Source organism: Mytilus galloprovincialis, chromosome 4 (assembly GCF_965363235.1).
Source record: "Mytilus galloprovincialis chromosome 4, xbMytGall1.hap1.1, whole genome shotgun sequence".
Lineage (NCBI taxonomy): Eukaryota > Metazoa > Mollusca > Bivalvia > Mytilida > Mytilidae > Mytilus > Mytilus galloprovincialis.
In genome coordinates this window covers 10521845-10546359 of record NC_134841.1, presented here as the reverse complement: position 1 = coordinate 10546359, position 24515 = coordinate 10521845, and the positions used below count along the sequence as shown (strand labels likewise).

The 24515-nt window shown below is 31.9% G+C and overlaps 1 long non-coding RNA gene across 1 annotated transcript; it reads right to left on the bottom strand.

Annotated features, from left to right (window-relative positions):
• Window positions 1-319: 319 nt before the first annotated feature.
• On the bottom strand, window positions 320-15034 carry LOC143071325 (uncharacterized). The gene is made up of 2 exons (XR_012976867.1): window positions 14415-15034; window positions 320-1864 (listed from the first exon to the last, which is right to left on the bottom strand). It is a non-coding gene; the product is annotated as an uncharacterized LOC143071325 (long non-coding RNA).
• Window positions 15035-24515: the final 9481 nt, after the last annotated feature.

Genomic DNA, 24515 nt, shown 5'->3' with positions numbered 1-24515 from the left:
TTAATATCAAGGCAAAAACGTATTGTATTATTGTTGGATTGCCGTCTTATTGAAATTTACCCGAATTATTTCTTTATCAGTTTATTGACTCTCTCATTGTACGCATGGCAATACGTTCGGTCATTAAAATGAATATATGAATAGTCCGTGCAAATCTATCTGTTTCACTTTTTTTATGAAAAGAGGATATAATTAACTTAAAATGAGTACGATACTTTAGCAGTGTAGTCTGTTCGCCTTTTAATAGATAGTTGCCTCATTGGCAATCAAACCATATGACCATAATGAATACGATTTGTAGCAATTTTCGACAACAACGTACTCGAGTTTGGCAGAAGCTTTAATCGGAATATTGAAAATGATAAATGCCATGAAAATGTATTATTTTATCTTTTCTGGGTAATCAATTTAATTAACGCTAAAATACATTTAGCCTTAAGTTATATTTTTAGTTGATATATGTCATTCACAGCAAGAACACAATTATTGTTTTTTTCTCGTGTATAATCCGACAAATATCGGAAATAGCAACATACTTCGCAGTTGATAAACAAACAAAGAAAATAATTAGAAACAACATGTGTGTCCTTCCAGTAGGTCCTCAGAGACGGAATAACCCGTGTATTTTCTTCCTATCGCATTACGACTCCCACGAGAAATGAACGATCTGCTTCAAGCAGAGAATATGGCACATGAAATGTAATGAACTTCTGATGATACATATCTTTACATTGATATCATTGTTTCCTCTTGACTGTTGGCATTGAGATCTTTTGAAGCTACAGGTGAATACATAGCAAAGGCGTATTCATTTGAAAGTTCAGCCTTTGACTTTTTTCGGCAACATGGGCTTATACAGCACATACTATGAACACGTTTCCTGAATAAACTTCCAGTTAAATAATAAATGAAAAAATAACAAGCTTGGTTTGAAAGACAAATCTCCTCAACCACTTTTCTAATCATTAAATACTGGAAATATTTCCTCCATGTTGGATCCAACACCATTTTGTCAACTGACATTTGATTACCATGAGGTAATAAAGATTGCATTGCATAAACAATAGAGGCCGGAAGTAACGTACATATGAAATAAAACGACACTGATAACAATGTCACTGTTGATGTTGTTGTTGCACTTCCACTGTGCCCGGAATAACGTCGTGTGGTATCCCTTGCATCTATTTTACGTATTTCAACAATAACAAGTATGTTAAAAATTAGTACACATAAAGGTATTAATAAGAAATGTAAAATCTCAGTAATAAGCGTCCATATTTTTTCAAAATTTCGGTCTCCGAAGCTTAGGAAGGCGCACAGTTTTATTTTGTCATCATAGTCCCAAAGATAGGCCTGGACTGAAGATAATCCTGCTGATATGATAAACATACCAGTTGATACCATAAGGGCTCTTTTAACAGTACAGAATTTTTTCTTCTGAAATGGATGACATACAGCAATATATCGTTCTATTGTAAAAGCTAAAACCAACATCGGTGACAGGTACTGCGGTATCATAAGGAAAACACTGAAAGTTTCACACGCACCATCACTAGCGTATAACTGTATGCCCCAGGCATAATTTAGCTCCATTATGAAATGAACAATTAGAAAGTATATATTTACTATTGCTAATATTCCTTGATATACAGCAGACGAATTCTTTCGGTTATTTTTTCCGAACCATATAGCAGCCGAGAGCGGGTTACCAATAAAACCTATGATGTACCAAACAGGGGAGATAATCCTGTCGACTAATAAAATCTCTGGTGAAATCTGTTGTAGTGTATCTATGTATCGTGGCACTGAAGCTTTCGGTATATCAAACGTCACATTCTCAAACATTGAAGTATTTTTCACAAGACTGAAAGATAAAAGAAAATGTGTGTTAACAAAATATAATGTTTCGACTGTTTCACAAATGATTACCTGAATTTAATATATTGATTAAAAGATTTAGTAGTCACTGGAGAAAAAAAAATTGTTAAAAAAAACTATGCGACAGGTATGACAAAGGTTGTATGAAAAAGTATTGAACAACTTTTACAATCAAAATAGTTTCTTCTCTTTGGTGTAACATTCGACCAGTGACAGGTATTTAAGCAAAATTGGTAAAAATCATAAATTACATACATCTGAGTTGAACTTTAGGTAAAAAGGCCAATAAGGTAACAGTTCTAGAATTTAAAAATGAAAGTGCCACTTCCTTGATCTATTCAAGCTTTAAGGACAATATCAGTAATGGTGTCTCCTTGAACAGCAAGACAATATCAAGAATGGTGTATCCTTGATCTATTCAAATTTTAAGGACAATATCAGCAATGGTGTATCCTTGATCTATTCAAATTTTAAGGACAATATCAGCAATAGTGTCTCCTTGATCTATTCAAATTTTAAGGACAATATCAGCAATGGTGTATCCTTGATCTATTCAAGATTTAAGGACAATATCAGCAATGGTGTCTCCTTGAACAGCAAGACAATATCAGGAATGGTGAATCCTTGATCTATTCAAATTCTAAGGACAATATCAGCAATGGTGTATTCTTGATCTATTCAAATTTAAAGGACAATATCAGCAATGGTGTCTCCTTGGTTTTATTCAAATTTTAAGGACAATATCAGCAATGGTGTATCCTTGATCTATTCAAATTTTAAGGACAATATCAGCAATGGTGTCTCCTTGATCTATTCAAGTTTTAAGGACAATATCAGAAATGGTGTATCCTTGATCTATTCAAGTTTTAAGGACAATATCATAAATGGTGTATCCTTGATCTATTCAAGTTTTAAGGACACTATCAGAAATGGTGTCTCCTTGATCTATTCAAATTTTAAGGACAATATCATAAATGGTGTATCCTTGATCTATTCAAGTTTTAAGGACAATATCATAAATGGTGTATCCTTGATCTATTCAAGTTTTAAGGACACTATCAGAAATGGTGTCTCCTTGATCTATTCAAATTTTAAGGACAATATCATAAATGGTGTATCCTTGATCTATTCAAATTTTAAGGACAATATCAGCAATGGTGTATCCTTGATCTATTCAAGTTTTAAGAACAATATCAGAAATGGTGTCTACTTGATCTATTCAAGTTTTAAGGACAATATCAGCAAATGTGTCTCCTTGATCTATTCAAATTTTAAGGGCAATATCAGCAATGGTGTCTCCTTGATCTATTCAAGTTTTAAGGACACTATCAGAAATGGTGTTTCCTTGATCTATTCAAATTTTAAGGACAATATCAGCAATGGTGTCTCCTTGATCTATTCAAATTTTAAGGACAATATCAGCAATGGTGTCTCCTTGATCTATTCAAGTTTTAAGGACACTATCAGAAATGGTGTTTCCTTGATCTATTCAAATTTTAAGGACAATATCAGCAATGGTGTCTCCTTGATCTATTCAAGTTTTAAGGACACTATCAGAAATGGTGTTTCCTTGATCTATTCAAATTTTAAGGACAATATCAGAAATGGTGTCTACTTGATCTATTCAAATTTTAAGGACACTATCAGCAATGGTGTCTCCTTGATCTATTCAAGTTTTAAGGACACTATCAGAAATGGTGTTTCCTTGATCTATTCAAATGTTAAGGACAATATCAGCAATGGTGTCTCCTTGATCTATTCAAATTTTAAGGATAATATCAGCAATGGTGTCTCCTTGATCTATTCAAGTTTTAAGGACACTATCAGAAATGGTGTTTCCTTGATCTATTCAAATTTTAAGGACAATATCAGCAATGGTGTCTCCTTGATCTATTCAAGTTTTAAGGACACTATCAGAAATGGTGTTTCCTTGATCTATTCAAATTTTAAGGACAATATCAGCAATGGTGTCTCGTTGATCTATTCAAGTTTTAATGACAATATCAGCAATGGTGTCTCCTTGAACAGCAAGACAATATCAGGAATGGTGTATCCTTGATCTATTCAAATTTTAAGGACAATATCAGTAATGGTGTATCCTTGAACAAACTGAGGTCTAGTTAAACTTATGGTGAAAAGACCACAGTTACAAATGTACTTGGAATCCAGAGCAGAAGTAACTATAAAGCATAAATAGTTTTGCCAATAAATGTTACACTCTTTTTGTTAACAGTAGAGATATACATTTTCAAATCCGAATCCTCGTGGTTAATTCTTGTTTTTTTATGTATAGATTAGACCGTTTTGGTTTCTTGTTCAAATGGGTTTCTCATTTTTTGGGCCCTTTATAGCTTGCTGTTCGTTGTGAGTCAAGGCTCCGTGTTAAAGATTGTACTTTATCCTATAATTGTATACTTTTACAAATTGGGACTTAAATGGAGAGTTGTCTCATTGGTACTCATACCACATCTTCTTATATCTACATATGATTGTCCATAATTATATTAGGCGATCGAGCATTCAATTTTCGTGTGAGTGTTGATTTTATCAAATGGTATATTCTTTCGCGTCTTGGACGCAGTTATTTAAATAGAGTTATTACCAGTCCAGAATATGTTCTCTTATAGTCTTTTGAAACAATACTTAAGAAAATTATATTCTTATGTAAAGAAAAGTCATCTAAATGTTACAATAAAAAGAAATATTAAAAAAAAAACCAAGTCAAGACAATGTTTCCAGGACAGTGTCAGATTTGACCTACTATATAAAGTTATTCATGTCTGTATTGGAATAAACTAGATTTTCCGAAATACTTATTTATTCAAACCATAAGTCAGAATATAAATTCAATTTATATCTGTCACTTGGTGTCTTTCGATGGATTTGTATGTAATCGATACATAACGTAACAATTGGACGATAAATTGCTGGCCCGTGTTAAGAGAGAGCTATCGCTTGCCTGCTGACCCGTGTTAAGAGAGAGCCATATCGCTTGCCCGTTAAAGACACCCTTGTAGATTTCGAAAAAAAAGCAGGCTAATGCCGCTACACGGCAGCACTCGCACCCGCAAAGTTGAAAGGGATTAATATAAGTTGCAAAACTTGTTTCCTAATCCACTATAAATAAATATGTTCAAACTAAAACTAAACGTAACAATTGTTATCGTCTAACGACGTAAGTTGCTTTACAGTAAACAAAAATGTACATGAATCAACTTCAACTATATTAAGACTTCCTAAGTAAACCGCAACTAGAAATATGATACTTCCGTGATGTATTACCAAAACAAATAACACGTTTATACAAATAAGGAGCCTTGTATTATTGCCAATGAGATAACTACGTGTCAGTTAGCAACTATATGTTGCCGTAAGGTCTTCAACACTGAGCAAAACCCAAGCCGTATAGTCCGCTAAAAAACAGTGTACTCTGTTTACAAACACGATTCCTTTTATTCTATTTCTACTATATGAATGTTTGAAAACTGATGGAAACCGTACCATCACATTTTTAAAAGAAATAAGAGGCAAAAAAAATGTTTCCTCACTGTATGTAAATATTGATGTAACTGTCAGTTTTATCCAAGCAAAGCACATCTCAAAGGTATGTTTGGCTTAATTTGGCTTCAAAACTGAAATCTTAAAAAACATTTATCTCTTTTTGATGTGCTAATAAGCTTTTGTCATTTAAGCCAAATGAAAAGCTAACAAATTATCAATGAAATTAATCAATTATGTTTCATCGGAGAATGAATAGACAATATGAAGTATTACCAAAAGCTTCATCGCCTGTCCGACAAAAACAACTATGATTTATATATTATTACATATTGAATATTTCATGAGATGAGTACTGCTACGAAAATAACCTGCCTTAAACTGACAAGAAAATCCTCTCAATGAACGGTGTATTGTCGGCACTTTGATTGTCCGAGTCCAAGAGTAGTATATAACACGGTTAAGCTCGCAGAAGATAAATTCTTAATTGTCAATCATACTGTGGATAGGGAAGTAATCATTTAATAACGGGTTTATTCACTAAAACTAAACTAACAATTTTGCCGAGCCTAGAATTAGCTGAATGGGGAAGAATATTCCAACGTATTGTTCAATATCAATTACTATTTGATTAACTCTTGTTTGCTAACACTCATTTGGGACTATATCTCAATTTTAAATTAACTTAAGCATACATTATGGTGGCCTCGCTTCTTTCGTGTGTCATTCTATTCCCTGTTTCTGTTTGTTATCTTAATATAATTTAATTTTGGATGTAACGAGTCTTCTGATTGGCTGACGTTATTTTGACGTCATCAACGTTTTTCATGGTTTTCTACGGTTTAAAATGGAATTTAGAATTACAGTCATTCCTTAATTTATTGCAAAGAAAGGAGGATGATGTTGCTAACGGGTTCGTAAACCCTGAATGAGTTGTAAGAGTTTCTAACGTGAAGAAAATTTTTTAGCAATGTCCCTATGTATCGGATTTAACGTCTCCATTCAGAGTGTGCGTATCTGTGTATTATTAATACATGCATCCGGGAGGATAAACGGACTTTTTGTGTTTAAAACGGTAATTGGGTACTATTTTGGATCCCGTATTTACGTAACTTGCATGAATTTTATTCTATGCTAAAGTGTATTATTAAATGCATGAAGCTAAAGGAAACGCCTATGTGGAAATCTAAGCATGGACTTTTCCTCTTTTTTTAACTCATGTCTATGAATTAAAAAAAAAATCCTAGATAACGTACTTTTCTTCTCATTAAAAAAAAACATCTAGGCGTGATGCAAGTATTGCAATTCACATGACATTTTGTGTAAACATATATGCCATGAAGTAACATGCTTGTAAATCGTCTGAGGAATGCATGGACATGTTATACAATGTAAATGCATGTTCTTTTCTTGCACTTAAAATGTATCGGGGAATATCATAAAAATTACATCCTAATACTAGTACATTATTTTGTGTTACAGTATGTGGACTATCGTAGTAAAAGGCGACAAAACATACTTTTGAGGGGGGAAATTGAAAAGCTAGCCCAGCTCTGCAGAACATTGCAAAATTGAATATAAGAAAATCATTAAAGCCTCTGTTGGATTTATTGAGTTGCAAGTTAAACTTTGTATTAGTCTTAATCAAAATCTTCCCAACAAAATAAAATTAAATTTAAACATGAATATGTTCATTGTACACGGATGCCTCACTCGCAATATCATTTTCTATGCTCAGTAGGTTGTCAATTTGGGGGTCAAAACTAAAATTTGGCATTAAAGTTAGAAAGATCGTATCATAGGTAACATGTATACCAAGTTTCAAATTGATTAGATATCAAATTCATCAAAAACTACACTGACCAAAAACTTTGATATGAAGCGAGACCGACTGACGAATGGACGGATGGACAGACGGACGAATAGACCAAAAAGCATAATGTCACTCTTTTATCGTAGGTGGGGCATGAAAAATATTGCAGCTATCTAGTATAACTTGTAAAAAAGTAAAGTTTGTTAAATTAACATTTTTAAATGAAGAAATAAAAACGAGTAGATTTGCCTCTGTTCGGCCGACTATGAAATGGAATGTTAAGTCTTTCAGTAATATATTGCAACACTAAGTTCAAACTACGTAATAATCATTACCAAGATGCTAGCAATGCCTTGCGATAAGATATCAATTATTTTGATTGTAACACGTTCTACAAAATGCAATCAAGATATTGAATTGGTGATCTTACCATTATAAACAAACGCGATCGATCAAAATGTAACGCAAACAGCACTGACTTATCCAGAAAAAACGTATTATCTGGTTCAGCATGTTCTATGACATTCGATATATTGTTTCTCTTTGAAATAATTTTCCATATCTTTTATGTTATGAATTTATAATATATGGTTGAATTTTGACTTTCGGCAAAGTATGTGGCACAATTTTTTGGAATTTTGGATCCTCAATGCTCTTCAACTTTGTACTTGTTTGGCTTAATAACTATTTTGATATGAGCGTCACTGATGAGTCTTTCAGTAATATATTGCAACACTAAGTTCAAACTACGTAATAATCATTACCAAGATGCTAGCAATGCCTTGTGATAAGATATCAATTATTTTGATTGTAACACGTTCTAAAAAATGCAATCAAGATATTGAATTGGTGATCTTACCATTATAAACAAACGCGATCGATCAAAATGTAAAGCAAACAGCACTGACTTATCCAGAAAAAAACGTATTATCTGGTTCAGCATGTTCTATGACATTCGATATATTGTTTCTCTTTGAAATAGTTTTCCATATCTTTTATGTTATGAATTTATAATATATGGTTGAATTTTGACTTTCGGCAAAGTATGTGGCACAATTTTTTGGAATTTTGGATCCTCAATGCTCTTCAACTTTGTACTTGTCTGGCTTAATAACTATTTTGATATGAGCGTCACTGATGAGTCTTATGTAGACGAAACGCGCGTCTGGCGTACTAAATTCTAAACCTGGTACCTTTGATAACTATTTACACCACTGGGTCGATGCCACTGCTGGTGGGCGTTTCGTCCACGAGGGTATCACCAGCCCAGTAGTCAACACTTCGTTGTTGACATGAATATCAATATTGTGGTCATTTTTATAAATTTCCTGATTATAAAACTTTTAATTTTTCGAAAAACTAAGGATTTTCTTGTCCCAGGAATAGATTACCTTAGCCGTATTTGGCACAATTTTTTGGAATTTTGGATCCTCAATGCTCTTCAACTTTGTACTTGTTTGGCTTAATAACTATTTTGATATGAGCGTCGCCGATGAGTCTTATGTAGACGAACCGTCTGGCGTACTAAATTATAATCCTGGTACTATGAAATCATCAAAATATTTCAAATCATAACTTTACTTATCTTTGTTTCCGCAGATTCAGTATGTTTAAAATATGTCGTTATGTGGATTTTTTATCGTAAATATGATACGTATTTTGTATTCGTGGGTGAAGATTTGTGTTTAACAAAATACTGACAATTTTTTTTTTGGAATTTCAAAAGAATATGTTACAACCACAAACTGATTTTTTACATTATACGAAACATGATAAATACCCAGGAAAAAAACCTACGATAGCATAATGCTAAGTTTCATTTTTAAGACTTTCTACGTAAAAACATTGTTACTCGCGTCTTAGTTTTTCATTCTTTTGTTTAACTTACAAAATCAAACCGATCTGACTCATTTAACCGCAATAAGATGAAATTGATTGCGTAACCATGATTATACTTGTGTCTGAAAAAAGAAAAAAGATCCCATTGTTATCTTTTGTTCTTACAAATGGACTGAAGAATCATAACAGAATCTTTCTCTGTTGTATAAAAGTTAAATCCATATGTTGCATGACAAGACATTTTCTAAGAAAATAATTTGTCTGGTGTATTGACAAAGGGATATGTCTGACATATTCCATAAATTCAATGTCAAAGCTGTTTATGGTGCTGTTGATTAAGTTGTCGAGCGTTAGGAATATATTAATTACTTTCCGAAATCCTTTATAACTTCATCAAAAGAACATGAGACGTATTTAGAAGTACGGGTTATGCTTAGGTTAAAAGATATCTGAATTGGTCCTTACTCGTTCATACAATACATTTTACAAAGCCACACTGTCAAGAACGTATAACGCATTTCGAAGTATGTGTTATGCTTAGGTTAAAAGATTCCTGAATTGGTCCTGACTCGTTCCTATAATACATTTAACAAAGCCACACTTTCGTGTGATAGTCATCTGATATGTGCATGTGGCATGTAATTGATAAAGTGGCATTCAAGATCTTATTTATACATTTTACCTCACGGGTTATTAAAACATATATAAAAGTATTCGTATTTATAAATTATGAAGTATCTGTACCTTGTATTCTAATTTATGTATTCTAACACGTCAGTTAATAAAAACATAATGTTGCACTTCATGTTTTTTTAAGTTCATTTGCTTCTTAATTTGGTATTTCAACAATTTTAATTGATTGCTGCATTGCTGCTCAAAGCAAATGTAAAACATGTTCTTTTTAAGATGCGATCTTTACTCGTTTATATCAAGTCAGGAATTTGAAAGTTTGTTTTACCCATAATGGTTGATAAAATTAAACGTGACTTAGATTTTATCAGTTTTTATGGACTTTCTTATGAATTTACCTTGGAGCTCGGTATTTTTGTTAAACTTTTTTACCCCAAAATTTGGGGAATAAACTAGAACGACAAATATTTTATAGCTAGCCAGTTACAATGCTATCAGAACTTACTTCATCATTATACTAAAGTTTGCCTTTGATACAGTGTAATGTTGGTTCTTTGATTTTTATATCTTCCGTTCCGTGAATAAGAAGACGAAGATTATTTGCAGAAACGGTCATTAGAACCACTAATGATACATAATCCCTGTACAGATAAATGGATTTTATATCAAAGTTAAGAGATGACATTTATTGCTTTCAATAAGATGATATCAAATATTAAAATTAATTTGTGTATTTCACTTAGTAGAAACAATAATGCGTTCAACTGTTTGGGATAATGAATTAATTAATGTGGGATTTATATTATTCATTAATTTCAGAATGCATATGGGGGTTTAAAGCGGGAACATGATGCCATTGCGTCTAAGTAAAATAGCTATAAAAAAAAACTTGCTGCCAAACGAAAGTGGTATAATAAATTATATGAATGTTTTAAAAGTTTACTTGATGTACATTATTTGTCATTTAATGAATAACATTGCAACAATTTCAAAGACAGAGGGCGGCGTTTTAACGTTTTTATACGAAATAAAATATCTGTGTTGTCCATGTGTTATACTTTTGGAAACATTTTCGGTACGCGTTACATATCTTGCTAAATACGTTATGTATGCATTTCTAAAAGAGTTAATAGAATTGAGAATATAAATGGGGAATAAGTCAAAGAGATGTTAAACAATCCGACTAAATAGCAGATATCCTTCGAAGGCCACCAATGGGTCTCCTACGCAGCGAGAACGTTCCGCATACGGAGATGGACCTCAACTGGCCCCTAAATAAAAAGAACTTCAAGTCACTTTCAGAAAAGATGTCAGAAAAAGGCGTATGATGCATGCTCAAGATGCATGATACAGTATAAAATACTGTGCAAATTCTTCAGTTCGTAAATTTAATATGAAAACTGATAATGCAATAGAAACAAGAGTACCACTTAGTGAATGTTGTTTTCCCTATTTTAAACACGATACAGAGATCTGTCAATAGACACTCCGTGATTTTAAAAAAGTTTTAAAGTCAAACAATACTATCTTAATATATGAAAACAACCCGTCAGATTAACCTTTACCAGAAATGCTCAAAGACAAGTATTTGAAAGCAAAGGATTAATTAGAACCGAAACATCGACTAAAATGGGCTTTGCTAATTGTTGAAGCCCGTACGGTGACCTACAGTTGTTAATTTCTGTGTCATCATGGTCTCTTGTGGAGAGTTGTCTCAATTGCAATCATATCACATCATCTTTTTTTACCGCAACCTTCAATTTTTTCATCGTGAACTTTGTGTTTTTGTAGCACTCATCACCTACAAATGTGAAAAAAGCTCACAGTGGAAACGTTATTTCAAGACTATCAAGAGTTCCTTGATACTTGCATTGAAGTAACTAAATTTTTAAGTTTAGGTTGGTCCTCTCTTTGAATGGTTTACGTTTTATTAGGTTTTTCTTGAACTTTTTTTAATAAATGTGTCACAGATTACCAATGATATGTTCCGTTTGTTTAGGCTGCATTTCTTTCTAACCAAAATTTTGTCTCGCGTTTATTGTTGCTTTCTCAAAAGTAGAAACAAATACATAGTTCGATAAGTCTTTACTGACCCTGTTTGAACTTTCAATAATCGTTTGTGTTGGAAAGAAATGCACTCTTTGTAACCACAATTCCACTTTCGTTTTCTACTTTATGACATCACCGGATTATGTATTGTCACTAGTGGAGCATTTCGTCAGCTTATGTTTTTATTACCAATTTATTCCCATTTTACCATTATTAAATTTATTGATCAATCGTTTTAATGATTGAGAAAAATGTGAGAAAAAATATGTGTTGTTGACTGTCTCATGTGCAATTCTTTTAACTCGTATTATTTTAATGTTTTAAAATATGTTACAGTTGAATAATTGTTACATTATAGAACGTTTAGAGAAAACTCCGTATGTAAATCTTTAAAACACTTTACAATTTTTACTTTCAAAACACAATTTATAATGGTCATTAAAACTATTTTGCAAATACCTTCGTGAATGAAAAGAAGGTAAATTGGTATATTAATAATAAACAGTTAATGCTTGCATTTGAAAAAGCATAACGCAAGGGAACAACGCTTAACAGCTGTTCATAATGTCAGCTATACAGCGAGTACATCAACAAATATTTAAAACCCTTGATGTTCTGACATTATGAAAGGTTCATTCTTATACGGAATACCAGTTAGTTGCATCAGTGAGTTAAATATATCAAATATTAAAAGAAAAAAATATTATAAACGTTACATCTTTGGCATGTCACATGTGGAGCAGAATATGCTGACCCTTCTAGAGGACATGACATAACCACCCGATTTTGGTGGGGTTCGCGATGCGCAGCCTTTAGTTTTGTATATTGTATTTTGTATATTGTTGTTTGTGTATTAGTTATTTATCAGGACATTGTCGGTTTATTTTGACTAATGAGTTTGAGCGTCCTTTTTGTATCTTTTACCTCTCTTGTTCATCACACTTCAATAAGTTCACATTTATAATGATTGAAACCTTTAATACAAAAAAGTTAAAAACCGTATCATATAACATTTGTAACTTGATAATTTTAACCGGATATAAAATTTTATGATCGTATTTCGCAAATCTTTTATAAAGATGTAGTGTGATTTCCAATTTAGTGAATAACACAAAAATAAAGTATAGTCTCGGTGATGAAGAACTTTATATACATGTAGCATGGTTCAAAACAAAGAGACAATACAGGACTTGTATGCATTGCTTGCTTTCGTTTCTAGCAGAAAAAAACTTAACTATGTGCAAACAAACGAAATTCAATGATCGCTGCCGCCCGTATTTTGAACAATATGTAGAGTAAATGACTACGTCATAACTCCAAAGTGCTTTCATATTTTAAATGGTAAATATCATTGTGTTGAGGCGATGCCGATACTCAATTCTCTCCACTAATTCCAGAACTGGAGTCAAATAAGATGAATCAAAAGGAAAATAAAGAGCATTGCATGCATTATACACAAAAAGAAACTAAGTAAAATTGATAATGGAAATGGGAAATGTGTCAAAGCGTCAACAACCCGACCATAGAGCAGACAACAAACGAATGCCATCAATGGGTCTTCAATGTAGCGAGAAAATCCCGCACCCGGAGGCGTCCTTCAGCTGGCCCTTAAGTCTACAAATCAAACTAAGATTTCATATCGAAGTCATAAGGCAATATTAAATTATAGTTTTTTTCGGCATATTAAACTTTCGTTCGTTTCAAAATATCGTTTATAGAACTCTATGCCGTAACGCATTTTAATTTAATTTTACTAACATGTCTTCTTTCTTAGTAAATTTCAAGACAGGACAATATTATTCCGAAAATAGTACATGGATAAACATTGATGGCCTTATCCAATGCAATCGAAAGGCCATACACAACCACACAAACACACATGCACACTCTTACATAAAAGCTAAGTATGAAACAAAGACAAATATTCGGTTAAGTAATATAATTAAGTTAGGAGAGGTTTCAGAGTGGATGAGACGTTTTAATATCTTAGGATAATGAGTGTAAAAAAAAATATTCACGTTCCAGTTTACAGTCGTAACATAAATGTAAATATTTGTAACACAGTTTTAAGATAACAAGATGATGTTTCATCGTAGTTTCGTGAAGGAATTTTAGGGTTTATTTTTTTTAAAGTATATATATAAATACTAAAGCCATGGTCTGCATTCTTATTCAAGTTTCAGTTGCTATCTTGGATTTGCTGGGATACATTTTTCTCTATAATTTTATTTATAATTATAAATAAATGCAATATAGAACATGCTTTTTTATAAATTGCATTTATATGTAATTTCCAACAACATGAACAAGCCTTACACTCAAAGTTTAGACCTAGGTGGCAGTGACTTTTAACTTCTTTTATGTGTACCTCACAGCCGTAACGCATTCTGAAAAAGTATCGTCTTGCACAAAATTGACATGTCAACAAAAATAAGAGGAACATTTACTTCTAATGTTATAGACCACGTAAACAAATTTTAAGTTTTATCTTTTTACTAAACTGAGAAAATCATGAAATAACTATATATTTTTCTTTAGATCTAATAAGAAATAAAGCATGATTACAAATTAGTTTTAGATAACCTTCACTTCCTGTATCAAATCAAATAAATGAATAAGTTAACACCTTACTATATAGTCTCCTTGTTTTTCCGCGAAAAAAAAAATCAAAAGCAATTGAATTAAGTAACGAATAGAACAATCTTACCTTAATAGATCTTCCAAATCGAAAGAAGACATAGTTTATCATGTATGCACACACACTCATAGCGATATAATGTTACATATCCCAGTAGTATTTAAAATTCCGTAATAAGTCAACTAAACGGGTCAAGATGGTGTGCCTGAATGACTGTCTGTACCTGCGGACTGGATATCATCGCATTCAATAAACCTACGCAGGAATCGTGTGTAAAATTCATACATTATGCTTCTTAATACAAGGAAGTAATTGAAGTGTATCACACACAAATGGGTGAAAAAAATATATCTGCAACAATTCAATAAAAACAACATTTTACAAAAACTCGTACTTGCCACGCGATGATGATTATGATAGCAACACTTCGTTAAATGTCACTTAAAGGATGTAAACTATATTAAAAAAACATCAATTTAGCTAAATTTTGTCATCAATTCAACCATCATACACGATTTACTAGTTCAAATTAGCTGTGCTATTGAGATTCTTGGTAAATAATCATGGAACAAATTAAAACACCTCCTACTATCTTGTAACCGTTAAATTATCTTTATAAATATATAGATTTTATGAAAAAATAAAGATATAAAGACAAAATCAGACACGTACAACCTATACGCACAATAAATAACAAGCGGAACTTGAACTTGCATTCAAATCTATAAATTTTCCTACTAAACGGCATTAGCTAATAATTCGCTCGTATACCCTGAAGATATTGTCAAATTCATTCAAATCGGCGAATTACCAATTGTGGAGGTCGTATACAAATGTATATATATTCCCCCAAACAAGGTGAGACCTATGGTCTATAAAACATCAAAATTTATAAGGATACTGCCTAGAAATGAATATCGAAGAGAAATAATTGATATGTAGAAAGAAATAAAAGATTTCACCACCTACATCGATTTAATGAACCCAGTATTGTTTCATAACAATGATCAAACTAATACAAAATTGAATACCGGAGATAGAAAAAAACAACAGTTAGGTAGTAAAAAAAATATTGATACTAATTCATTGTGGATTAGATATTGGCAATACTATAGTATTCCTAATAACCTGCGAATAAAACTTGAGGGCGAATCCTGATATTCCTGCCTAGAACTTTGTTATCAATTAAGAATGTAATGCTTATTTTTGTAATTTTATTGGGGTGTAAAAGCGTTGACCGAAGAAAATTTTGTTATATTAAACGCGGAAGCGTCTCATTCTCAAAATGTGCGCACGGTCAACGCTTTTACAATCCTATAAAATTACTTTAAATGAAGCTTTCCATAATTAAAATTATTTTTTTTTGCTAGGATCATGAAAACACGATTTCTATCTAGTTTTTTTTTTTATTTACCAGGTCACTTTATTATGCAAGCTTTGGTCATTATGAATGTTACATTTCATTTTGAAGGTAAATTTTAGAATGACGCAGATTGCTGTTAGCCAATCAGTGCAATGTATTATAATGATACATACATGTATTGTATTGATTCATTTAAACTTAGTATCATACTTTTCAAAAACATGAAATGAAATACTTCTTTTGTTATTCTATTCACATCTAGCTTTATTTTGGCATATTGATTTAAATTCAATTGTTTAAATGTTCTCCATGGGAACACTTGAAGAACAGAACTCGAAAGTAGCCTACCCGGCCACGTCCACTTGTATTTTTGTCCATCTGATGAGTTAAGCCTTTTTCAACTGATTTTTATAGTTCGTTCCTATGTTGTAAAGTTATATCACTGTCCCAGGTTAGGGGAGGGTTGGGATCCCGCTAACATGTTTAACCCCGCCACATTATTTATGTATGTGCCTGTCCCAAGTCAGGAGCCTGTAGTTCAGTGGTTGTCGTTTGTTTATGTGTTACATATTTGTTTTTCGTTCATTTTTTTACATAAATAAGGCCGTTAGTTTTCTCGTTTTAATTGTTTTACATTGTCTTATTGGGGCCTATTATAGCTGACTATGCGGTATGGGCTTTGCTCATTGTTGAAGGCCGTACGGTGACCTATAGTTGTTAATGTCTGTTGGTCTTTTGTGGATAGTTGTCTCATTGGCAATCATACCACATCTTCTTTTTTCATATAAACCAACTTTCGAGCTATGCCCTTCAGCGGAAAAGTTCGTCATTTATGCGCACCATTAAGGTATACAACCACTAATTCGGGTCCGGTCAGAAAGAACCTTACAAGAAAGGAATACATATGTTAAACCAAATAGTTCCTCCGCATAGCTGTACCTTTGTCAGTAGTTATAATATTTGGGTAGTTTTGGTATCAAATGAAAGCTTAGGGACTTTGAATCACTGTACAACCCTTGTTGAAAGAATTTTTTTAATAATAAAAAAGTATACACCATTATAATAGGAGAGCACGTTTGCCCGGTTGTTCAGATCAAAAGTGCTTGTTTTTGTACTTTTTAAATTCCGGGAAACCAGTACGCCCTAATATGCAATTAAAGGTATATTGAATTTTTCAGCAGAATTCAGGATAAGGTATAGTTTTGACATGAAATGGCTGCCACTTTATTTGAACTTAAAACACAAAGTAGCCCGTAATTCATTTATCAGATAGAGGGTTCTCTCGTGTCCATGTGCTATTAAAACTCATCATGTGTCTTCGTGCTCGTCATTACCCCGTCCCGAATCATTCTGCTCCAGTTTTTAGTTTGCTGAAATGACTGCTCATAAAAAAAACAGTTTTTATTGATGGATCCATTAAATGATGGAGCTAGAGAAGCGTCTGCTCCAATCTTTTAATACCACAGAAGCAAGCGAAATAGTTTTGATACTGCAGTTTATTGCTAAAATCAAATGTATTATTTGTCGTAACTATATCTGTTTAGTCTTAAGGCAATCAAGAATGCAAACATTAATAATCCATTAATGATCTTCGTGTTATTTGTACTTTTATTTTTTTTATTTACAAAGACATAGCTCTGTAATGGTTGTCATGCCTATCAACGGAAGCTAATTTGTGGACCCGGATGTCAAAACTACATAAAATGGTGCAACACATCCTACCTAATATTAAAGATCATGTTTTAATTTGGAGTGAAATGTTGGAGTAAACTTGTTAGTAAAAAGTTACATGAATTTTGCTAATAAAATATTTACCTAGTTGACAAGATACAAATCCAAATACACGCGAATGAAGTTTGTTACAGTAACTAAACTACTTTCAACTGAAAGACATTTTTTGTACAGTGGTGAAAATGTACAAAGGTGATTAATTCTGAAATATTTTTTAGCGTTTTTATCCAATTTTCAACTTCCACGAAACTGGTGTATGGTTCTCAAATCTGTATGAAGGAATACAGTATCAGTAAAGTTAGAATTTTTTGCTGGAAGTAAAAAAACAATTACCGTTTGCATAGTCGTATAATGTCGTACATGTATATGTTGCAGTCAAATTAGGGGAATACAATAAATTCATGCTTCCAGTAAAATAAAACAGTATGGAGCTAATAAGGTGAAATAATTATCGCTACTTTTAAGAGATTTTCGTGATGATAATATTTTGTTCATTGGAATCTAATACGCAACTACAAACACACCCAATATAATTGAACCAACTAAGAAACTTACACCCTATAAACAAGCACCTCACGGAAGGATACATCGTAACGATAGCCGTCATGATTTTGGAATGAACATTAAGATAGATATCATTCAGCTTTTATAAAATTAAGTCATTCCGGTTTCAGTCTCAACAGAAAATATCAATTTGCTCTAATTTGTCAGCACGATAGCTTCCTAAAACATTTATCATATGACTATTAAATCCGTAGTATGATTGATATAGTTGCCACTGGATGTTTTACAAACAATAATTATGTTAGTGTTATAGGAATCTGTGCAAGTCGTACTAAATTGATGTAAATGCCAGAGGGAAACGTGCTGTTCCACGACTATTATTTGATACAGAATCGATGATATCCAGACATACCCTTGAGATATACATGTGCATTGTCCTGTATATTTTGATTCTATCTAGTTTGTAATTCAATATCATTTCGAACCATTTAAATAATTGCATGTTGTTTGTACATGTACATGTACTTTTATTAAAGTATAATAAAGGACAAATATAAATAATTGGGTATATTATAAAGGAACATTACCATCTACGTATAAATTTAATTTATCAATTGACGACTTGGATCATATTATATGTCATTAATTATATTCGCTATGATAGTTATAAATAAATGAATATTTGATTTTCAATGTTAACTTCAAACTATTGTAGTAAAGTCATCAACACATATTTTAAGTCAATCTAACAAAAAATAATATTAAATTATTAAATAATATGCAAATTGATAATATTTGAATTTCCGATATTGCATCAAAAAAATCGGATCAAAAAGTAAAATCACAACGGAAAATTCCTATAATCAAATGACAAAATCAAAAGCTCAAACTCGCCAAACGAATGGACAACAACTATCAAATTCCTGATTTGATTTCTGAAGGGTGGCACTACGTTATAAATATAGGGGTCAACGTGCTTGTTTTTGAGATATAAGCCATTGGAATTTTGGCGGGAAAATGAACTCGCTTGAATTTTTATGGCTTTTTCATTCACCTGTTGAAGTTCTCAAAAACTATTAAAAAATAAATAAGATTTTATGAGACCATGGGGGTCCATGGGCATTTTTTTAAGGCATTCAAATGGATAAAACCAGAGGATTTCGAAAATCTGACAAAAATTCAAAAACATAACAAGCAAACATCCTTAAAGATCAAATGGTATATACTCATCCTCTATCTAAAGTTTGTAGTGACGCCAGGGCTATTTTACATCATTTAAACATAAATTCGTCTACCAACAACATATGTTTTTAAGAAAAATCTATGGTGTAGTTATTTAAGATTTTATGATTCAATACAATATTAAGAATGTTTTTCGCTTTTTTATGTGCATTCTATACAAATATTCACCTATCTTGAGATAAATGCATTATTTTTTATAATATCAGTTATCTTTCGAAAAAGAGCCAAAGTGGTATGCAAAATTATACAGAATGTGTTTTTTTCCTTTTAACAATTGCTGACTAAATGAATTGTTTTTATGCTTTTTTTCTGAACAAAAGAAGACCATAAAGTTATTTCCACTTTTGAGGATGGTTAACTTAAATCTACGATGGGCAAAATAGATTTATGTTGTGCAAAACCAACATAACTGAAACGTAATGTCCATAAATAGGCTGCTACAGGAAAAAATAGTACATGATTGACCATCCAGAATCATACATTTGATTCTGAAACCAGACGGAATTCCTCAAATACCGGTTAATGAGTAATTTACAACCTCCAGTGCACTTTACAGATAATAGAGGAGCGTTTAACATCGTGTAAAGTACATGTATTTATTGTTTATTTAACAATCATATTTGAGAATGAAATGAAATTTTGACAATTGAAGATCTTATGTATTGGTGTTGACGTTAAATGATTTTACATCGGTTTTACCCATAATTTTTGACTGAGGACAATTCAAATTTGATTACTTAAACTGACAAATTTATTTACGCTGTTAATGCATTGAATTTGATATTTCACAGACTCTCCTCTCCATTTTTAACAACTGCGATGACAAAACTTGATTTAATAACTGTAGTCTCATATTTGTCAGTAATTTAATTATTCTAGTAGACCGTTTCTTGCACACATCATTTTTTCATATTCACTTCGTAGCACATATAATATATCATATGAGAATAAACTGCCATTCCAAAAGTACATTGTCATTCGAGATACAGACACATTTGCAAGTTTATCAATACCAAAAACAATACTAATAGAATGTTTTTTCGATAATGAAAAAAAAATCGTGATATGCTAGAACACCTCGGGTGTAAATCATTTATTTTGCTACACAATTTTATTCTATATTTAGTATTCTGTCCCAACTATAAGAATTTCATCTAGAAATTTTTATTATCTGTTTTAATTTTGCTATAGAAGACAGTACAAAGGAATTTCAGCTTTATTATCAACGCCAGAAAGAAGCAATATCCAATTTATTCAATGTAATATTTCTTTCTTTTCTGTGCTTGTAGACATTCTAAATCCATTTTAATCACCGTCTCAGTTGTAATCAAATGTTTTAGGAGATAGTCGTAAATTAGTCACATTTGATGAACTTTAATAAAACTTTTGTGTTAAAATTGACAACAAAAAATCGACATACGAGACTGATTTTTATCATGTTATTCTATATTTTAGTACTCAAATACAACAACATAAGCCAAATGAATTCTTAAAAATTAGAGCCTCCATGGAACCTTTCAAACATTTTTGCATAACCATGCACAACAATAATATGTGTGTTGAGTAGAAACAGTTTGGGCCAAAAATATTGTCTTGTTAAAATTTTAAAGGACCGATTTTCTGTCAATTCAAATTAATGATGATAGTTTTCCAAAAAATTGTGAAACATGGATAAAAAATAATAATCATGGTTTAAAACCGTGATTACGCGTACTGACAGGATTTGAAGACGATTACATTCACATTCGACTTGTTTGCAGACCTTTTTTATTACAATAGTTGACAATTTCGATTTAAAACATTATTGTTTAGGGGCCAACTGAAGCCCACCTCCGGGTACGTTCTTTTCTCGTTGTGTTGAAGACCCATTGTTGGCCTTAAGCTGTTGTTTGCTCTTTGGTCAGGTTGTTGTCTCTCTGACATATACTCAATTTCCATTCTCTTTATTCCATCGACGTAGTTTGTTTTATGCTTTTTTTCTTTTCTTTTGGAGACAAACATCTTATATTGACCGCTTGACTTTAACATAGTTGTTTTCTGAACTGTTATTATTTGCTTTTTATAAGATGTTTATCATTTTACATATCAACATAGGAGGGATTCTTAATATTCAACTTGCATGTATATAGATATAATAAGATGTGGTATAAGTGCAAATGACACATAGGTCAAAGTACGGCTTTCAACACAGAACCTTAGCTCACACCGAACTTGCATGTTTGCATGTACAACATATTTTAAATTGTTTAAGCAAATTAATAAAATATAATATGTTCGTAGATTCCCAAGGAAAGCTGAAACTCTAATCAAGAATATTACAACTAACTCTAAAATTGGGAAAAAAAATCATCATTGTTATTTTTGCTATTTATGCAGTCTCTCTTTACCTCATCTTTGGCTTCTTCTTCAAAGGCTAGACAATTTGCGAACTGTTTCCTATATATGAACTGCTTTAATATGGTGATTTTATGCGGTAGATTTTTGTTATTCAACTGGTTCAAGTACACAGTCATCGTCCCTTGATTTTCGTTGTCCAAAATATAGTCCCTAGTGTGGACAGTGTGTTACTTGCCAATCTTTTTTTTATACCCCTTCCAAATATTTCTTCATGTTTAATACCTCAAATAGTATGGGGATAAAATTACATTGTAAAAAAAAATTGATTCATGAATTTTAAAGAAAAGTAGTGATTTGGTCCAGCTGAAAAAGGTAAAAAAGAAATTAAGCATTTCAAAAGCTGTCAAAAGATTCCAGGACCCCTGAACATAAAATTGTCCATATTTTGAGTTAGAGCCGATGAAGTTTTCTATAATTTTTAAATGATTTGTCCCAAAAGTAGTACACCACTTTAAAAATATTATTGAGAAAGCGCAGGTGCAGGATTTTTTTATTTCCATTTATTGTCTAAAAGAAATGCGATACGAAATAACTGTGTAGTCAGACCAACTGTTCGAGGCAAAAAGTTAGAGGATTGATGACATATATTGCTAAATGATAAAGTGCCTGTCCCTTGTCTATTGAATTGTCAACGTCCGTTTTGTTTTAAATTTGTAGTGTCGTTAGGTTGTTATTTCATTGGTAAATACGATAAGAGATAAAGTCTTTACACTTGTATGAGATTGCATTTAGTGTGGAAATGATTGCCCGAAATTGGCACTAAACCAAGGCTGGACTTTTTGAGTTGGCTTGAACATTTAATCACATGAGATGTCATGCTCATTGACAGTATCTTTTATGGTAAATCTTAGGCGGATAAAACTACTTTTTTTAATTTCCTAAAATAAATAAGCTTGGGGTATTATAATGACACCGGTAGTTCGTTGGCCTGTGTTTTAATATATTTGTTCAAATGTTGTCATTAAAAAAAACAAAAATAACAAAAATATCAAACTCCGAGGTAAATTCAGAACGGAAAGTCCGTAATCAAATGGCAAAACCAAAATCTCAAAAAAATCAAACGAATGGATAACAACTGTTATATTCATGACGTAGTTTGAAGCAACCATTTCAATCAATAATAGTTTCTTTGTATGTCCGATACGTTTAGGTTGCACTAATTTCTAAAACATGTGAATTTGAAGAAACAGAAAAAGTCCTCACCTTAAAATGTCGAATAGATTTAAAGAGTCTGCATCCATCCTCCCTGAACTAAACTACTCCTATGGTAAACGGGTTTTTTTTATGTCGCACAATATTTTACTTTCTTATTGTTTGTCGCATGAGACATGTTGAATTGTCCTAAAAGACATTAACCAATAATGGCATGCCTATAGTATAACACAATTTGATTTCCTTTAGAGATAGTGAAATAAGCAAAGAACTTGTCAGCGCCATAATGTCCCTTCTACTCTTTATTTCATTTAATACACGTCTATCAAATAATACCCTACTGTTGATAAAGGTATCATTAAAGTATTCAAATACTTATCTAATTTCATATTCATACTGGTCAAGATTTGGTATGTTGAAAGGTCAACTGGAATGACATAATTAACCCCATTATAGTTGCGACGAATAAGTTAGTAGACATCCCGTAGTCATTTGTTGTAAAGACATTTCATTTTAACATGGGTAAATGGAGATATACAATTCAGTCATAAGTGTTCAATATATTCGGTCTCTTATTTCTCCGATGCCTCTTAATAACACAAAAGAAAAAAAAAATGATTGTATGGTTGTCTCCCCTTTCCTATATATCTTACAAATCGAAGCTAAAAAATATTACAAATGTATGTAAACTTGATGATCATTGGCAAAAAACAACAAAAAAAGCTATTATATGAGGTCAGGATAAGCTTATCAATTAGTTTACTGATTTGTGGATTTATTTCAAAGCAATTAGGATTTAATCATCACAGAATAAGGAATATCATCATACATGCATGTAAAACACAGGCACCTGTCTCAGAAAAAAAAATTTCCTATATACCTTACTATAACATATTATATGTTATAGTAAGGTATATAGGGGGAAATCTGAGACAGGTGCCTGTGATGTAAAACACTTTATTTGTTTGACGTCCTTTCAATGTATAAAATAATAGTATACTGAACATAGTTTTGATCCTGCACGTGCAATAGGACATGTGATATACATTCATGTCAATAATATTATTCTATTTTTCTTGATCTTTATCTTCTTTGATGGATATGAATATAAACAATCCAAATCCTCAAAGCTGAAACTTCTCAGCAGAAAATTCCGTTTAAAATATAGTTTCATGTTTTGGCCTTATATAGTTAAGTAAGACCACAGAAGAAATGATAAAAGTATACCTGGTAGCGCTAATGAAAAATGATTACGGAATATACAGTTCACATCAGATTAATATCTTTTACAAAAACTTCCACTGTTATTTTAGTTAATATTTGCAATATAACTTGACATTTATCAACTTGGATTAAGATCTGATTGCAAAAATTTTACAGTACAAAAGAAATAAGTTTATGCAAAAACTATAGTGCACTTCACTGCTGTCAACAATGAGCAAAACTCATATCAAATAGAAATGAATCCTCCGACTCTTACTGACCAGTTGCTACATTGTGTAAGTGTGGAGGCACATCGTCAATACTATTGAAAATAATTACAAAAATACGTTACATTTCAAGAAAACATTTTTTTTTGGTGCAAATGTTACTATTTTCATAAACACTTGATATTGAACTTTGACCTCAGACTTTGACCTGCAAATCGATATGCCTTTCAGTCTTCCCTATATATTTTACTTGTATATAAGCTCCATTTCAATCAAGCAATTGAATCTCGAGTTACCATCCCGGGAAATTAACGTGATTCAAAAGTTTCAGTTTTTAATGGCATAAAGCTG